Raw genomic sequence first — 4,797 nt, 5'->3', positions numbered from 1 at the left:
AGCTGACAGCAAGTCGTACATACACAACACATATTTTCATGTCACAGCTGATGTTTTGTAAGATGCTCCAGGCTATATAGAGATCCCTACCACAGATTTTAACAGCAATATTAGACATGCAGCAATAACAATCCTTTTTAATGGATAAAGGCCTCATATGTTATTATTGTAGGGTCTACCTTACAATATAGAGTGCCTTGAGGCGAATGTTGTTGTGATTTGGCACTATATAAGTAAAATTGAATTGAAATTGAATTGAATATGGCAGTTGCAGTGTTGGAGGTAGTTTTCAATTAAAAAAAACACACAATTTGTGTTCCATGTGACAGCTCTGTGTTTTGTACCGTTTTCACTTTTCACTTGCTTTTCAGGTGTTTTTTTACTTAGGAAAACTAAATATACTGGATGGTGTCAAGAACTGGCTGAGAGTAGGTGAGAAGGACGGAGTCCACACACAAAGTTTGCTGAAATACAAAATAATTAAACATAAGCTAGCCAAAAAACAAACATGGCTAATTTACAAAGTAGTAGAGCTGTTTGAGAATAAATTTCAAGATTAGAAATTTCAAGTCAAAATGCTATTTTGAGGAAATTAAAAACCGTAATATTAGTTCAAGAAAAAGTAGAAATGTTGATATAACAGATGTCATTTCAAGACAACCTCTACAAAATGTCTTGTGTATATGAGTTAGTAAAAAAAATCGATCAGCTGTCTTATATGTATCTTGTGATACAACGTACTGGAGAGTCCTCGTTTCATTTCCTTGTAAATAAAATCCTATTTTGAAGTATGGTTTTACAAACTTACCTAAACAAGGCATTTTGTAGAGGTCTTTAATCTCAACATTTCTACTTTATTCACAAAATATTTAGACTTCTTCTTAGACAACACGTGTGAGCTGTATCAGCAGCTTTTGAACTAAATATGCTAGGTTAAGGAAAAGTCTGTGGTTTTGATTAAGAATTTTTCCTTCGTAAAATAAATCGGAAAATTAAGCTTAGCTGAAACGTGTTTAGTTAGGATTGAATTCCGTCTCATTGTTAACTTGCTGCATCTGAGCACAGACACCAAAGGTTTGAATCAGAGAATAAATCTGAATGCAAAATCTGAATTTGCAAATATACATTTTTGCAAATTCAGATTTACTTTTAAAATTGGTGATTACGGTATACTTTTTATTATTTATTTAACAGCAGTTTCTAAAACTATTCTAAATTTACCCATCTATTGGCACAAATCCTAGGATTCAAAAGAAACCCTTCACATGCAGTCTCATCCAGTTGTTTAATGTGTAACAGAGGAAAGCTTACAGCTTTCAGAAATACACCAAATAAGTCAAACTAAAAATGAGCAAAAGAACCAGACTTAATCAGAGCAAAAATAATTAGATGTGATACAACCATTGTCAAAACTTACGAAAATTAGACTACAGTGTATTCAAGCCAGATCGGTTACTTGACAGTAGCTCTTTCATGAGGCCAAATTGTTAACTGCTGAATGGATGACCTTTTCTGTCACGGTCTGGCTGGCAGACCGTGGGGATGTGGGGAAAGGAGGACCCAGGCGCGGTGCTCTATGTATAAACAGTGTGTTTATTTACAGAGTGGAACAAAAACAACAATAAATCCCCGTGTTCTCCCAGACTCCCGTGTCGTGTCTCTGCGTGAATAGTTCGTGTCTCTGTGCTCTCCGCTCCCGTGTCAGCACCCCCCGGTGCTCGCTGCTCTTCGTGCCTTCCACGCTCCTCCTGCGGGAAACAATAGACGCAGCCGTCAGGACACAAATAACCGCGGGCATACACTTACACACATTAACTCAATTCAATGGGACGACTAACGTGGAGTCTCAAGGAATGATCCCGCATCGGTGGGAGCTCCAAGACTCTCTTAAGTAGCTCCCCCGACGAGGCCTGATCAGTAGCAGGTGTGTGGCTTCGGGTGTGGCCAGTCCCCTTGCAGGGCCACACCCTCCAGGCCTGACGCCGCCTATAAACAAGTGCTCAGCCACCCACACACACATATACACAAGCACAGGGAAGGGGGAGCAACACCAAAATACACAGCAATAATAATAATAATAATATAATACATGACTGCTCAGGGATCCTGGGTCGCCCAGTCCCAGGACCCTGACAGTACCCCCCCTCTAAGGGTCGGCTCCCGACGACCCCAAAACCAAAACAAAAAACAGCACAACCAACCCAGGGCAGGCGGTGGGGGGAACCAGGACGGAGGGCCAGAACCAAAACAAGCAAAAACAACAAAACCACAAACCGACCCAGTCCACAGTCTCAGAGTCAGGCCGCGCATCCCGCAGCGGTGCAAAAAGAAAACGAAAAGACGCCACAAACAGTCACAGGCGGCCCATCAACACAACAAGAGAGTTCAGGGGGCCTACCTCGAGCCCAACGGCGGCGACGTAGCAGCTCCGGCGGACGGCCCCGGGTCCGGCGGCAGCAGCAAAACAGTTCAGGGGGCCTGCCACGGGTCCGGTGGCGACGGCGCTGCTCCTCCGGCGGCCTGCCACGGGTCCGGTGGCGGCGGAACGGTTCTGGTGGCCTGCCACGGGTCCGGTGGTGGCGGCGCTGTTCCTCCGGCGGCCTGCCACGGGTCCGGTGGCGGCGGAACGGTTCTGGTGGCCTGCCACGGGTCCGATGGCAATGTCGCTGCTCCGGTGAGCAACAGCGAGGCGTGGCACCAGGTCCATGACGCGCCGATCGCTGACGTGGACGCACCGGACGTGGACGGCGAGGAGGCCGCGCTAGACGTGGAGGTCCCTCCGGTCCGCTGACCTCCGGCCGAGCGGGACCCTCCTCGGCCGGCAGCGAGAGCTCCTCCTCAGCCGGCAGCGAGAGCTCCTCCTCGGCTCGCAGCGAGAGCTCCTCCTCGGCCGGCAGCGAGAGCTCCTCCTCGGCCGGCAGCGAGAGCTCCTCCTCGGCCGGCAGCGAGAGCTCCTCCTCGGCCGGCAGCGAGAGCTCCTCCTCTGCTCGCAGCGAGAGCTCCTCCTCCGGCTCGCTGAGCTCCTCAGCTGGCAGAGCGGGCTCCTCCGGCTCACTGAGCTCCTGCTCGGGCATGCTGAGCTCCTCCGGCTCGCTGAGCTCCTCAGCTGGCGGTGCGGGCTCCTCTGGCTCGCTGAGCTCCTGCTCGGGCATGCCGAGCTCCTCCGGCTCGCTGAGCTCCTCAGCAGGCAGTGCGGGCTCCTCCGGCTCGCTGAGCTCCTGCTCGGGCATGCTGAGCTCCACAGCTGGCGATGCGGGCTCCTCCGGCTCACTGAGCTCCTCAGCTGGCGGTGCGGGCTCCTCCGGCTCACTGAGCGCCTCAGCTGACGGTGCGGGCTCCTCCGGCTCGCTGAGCTCCTGCTCGGGCATGCTGAGCTCCTGCTGCAGCTGGACGAAGTCTGAGGTTTCCCGAGCTTGCACTACCCCCCGGGCTTTACGCAGGGTGCAAAGGCAGGCGGAAACTCCCTTGAGCTGGCCGAGGTAGGGGTTTCCCTCCAGGATTGCCTCGATGGCGTTTAACCCCACCACTCTTGCCCTTGTGTTGGTGGTGTGAGTTACCCAGTCCATCAGGCGTTGGACGCGGGTGAGGTCGCTCTCTCCGGACAAGGCCGCTGGAGTGGGCAGTGGAATGGAGGCTGCCGCTGGTGGAGAAGATGGCTGAGGGATGACTGCATGCGGATGAGATGACGACAGCGCCACAACCGCAGATGGTGAAGCAGCGAGTGGTGTGAAGACCTCTGACCGAGGTGATGTTACCTGCGCTGTCAGCTCGTCCACTGCAGACACAAACACAGATGGTGAGGGAAATGGAAAATTGTCCATACTACTCACCACAGCCGGCTCTTGAGATGACCGTGGATGTGGCTGCGGTGAGGAACGCTGGCGGCGCGAACGTCGTTTCCGTGTAGACGTCGGGGCCGGCGTCTCAGGCTGTGAATCCACCAGCTGTCCGGGCCGGTGAGCAGCCTGAGGAGGAGAGTGGAGGTGGAGGGTGGAAAGTAAGAAGTCCAAGACGACAGGATTAAGGTCGTCAACCAGCCAGGGAAATCTAAGAAGCGTCTCCTGCAGCCGCCTCTCCACGGCGCGACGCAAACCTTCCGCGGGCTTCTCCCACCATAACTCACAGAGTCTGTAAACCCTGTCCATAAGCTCCCTCCTGAGCCTCTCCTCAGAGACCGCTGGGTCCATGCGTGGCGGGATCATTCTGTCACGGTCTGGCTGGCAGACCGTGGGGATGTGGGGAAAGGAGGACCCAGGCGCGGTGCTCTATGTATAAACAGTGTGTTTATTTACAGAGTGGAACAAAAACAACAATAAATCCCCGTGTTCTCCCAGACTCCCGTGTCGTGTCTCTGCGTGAATAGTTCGTGTCTCTGTGCTCTCCGCTCCCGTGTCAGCACCCCCCGGTGCTCGCTGCTCTTCGTGCCTTCCACGCTCCTCCTGCGGGAAACAATAGACGCAGCCGTCAGGACACAAATAACCGCGGGCATACACTTACACACATTAACTCAATTCAATGGGACGACTAACGTGGAGTCTCAAGGAATGATCCCGCGTCGGTGGGAGCTCCAAGACTCTCTTAAGTAGCTCCCCCGACGAGGCCTGATCAGCAGCAGGTGTGTGGCTTCGGGTGTGGCCAGTCCCCTTGCAGGGCCACACCCTCCAGGCCTGACGCCGCCTATAAACAAGTGCTCAGCCACCCACACACACATATACACAAGCACAGGGAAGGGGGAGCAACACCAAAATACACAGCAATAATAATAATAATAATATAATACATGACTGCTCAGAGATC

At 52.2% G+C, this 4,797-nt stretch overlaps 1 pseudogene; it reads right to left on the bottom strand.

Moving 5' to 3' along the window:
* Positions 1–2,332: 2,332 nt before the first annotated feature.
* LOC146668716 (uncharacterized) lies at positions 2,333–4,205 on the bottom strand (annotated as a pseudogene).
* Positions 4,206–4,797: the final 592 nt, after the last annotated feature.

This window comes from Rhamphochromis longiceps, linkage group LG6 (genome assembly GCF_057381845.1).
Source record: "Rhamphochromis longiceps isolate RC_006_pf linkage group LG6, R_longiceps_female_GT1.1, whole genome shotgun sequence".
NCBI lineage: Eukaryota > Metazoa > Chordata > Actinopteri > Cichliformes > Cichlidae > Rhamphochromis > Rhamphochromis longiceps.
This window is presented reverse-complemented; position numbering and strand designations above follow the sequence as displayed.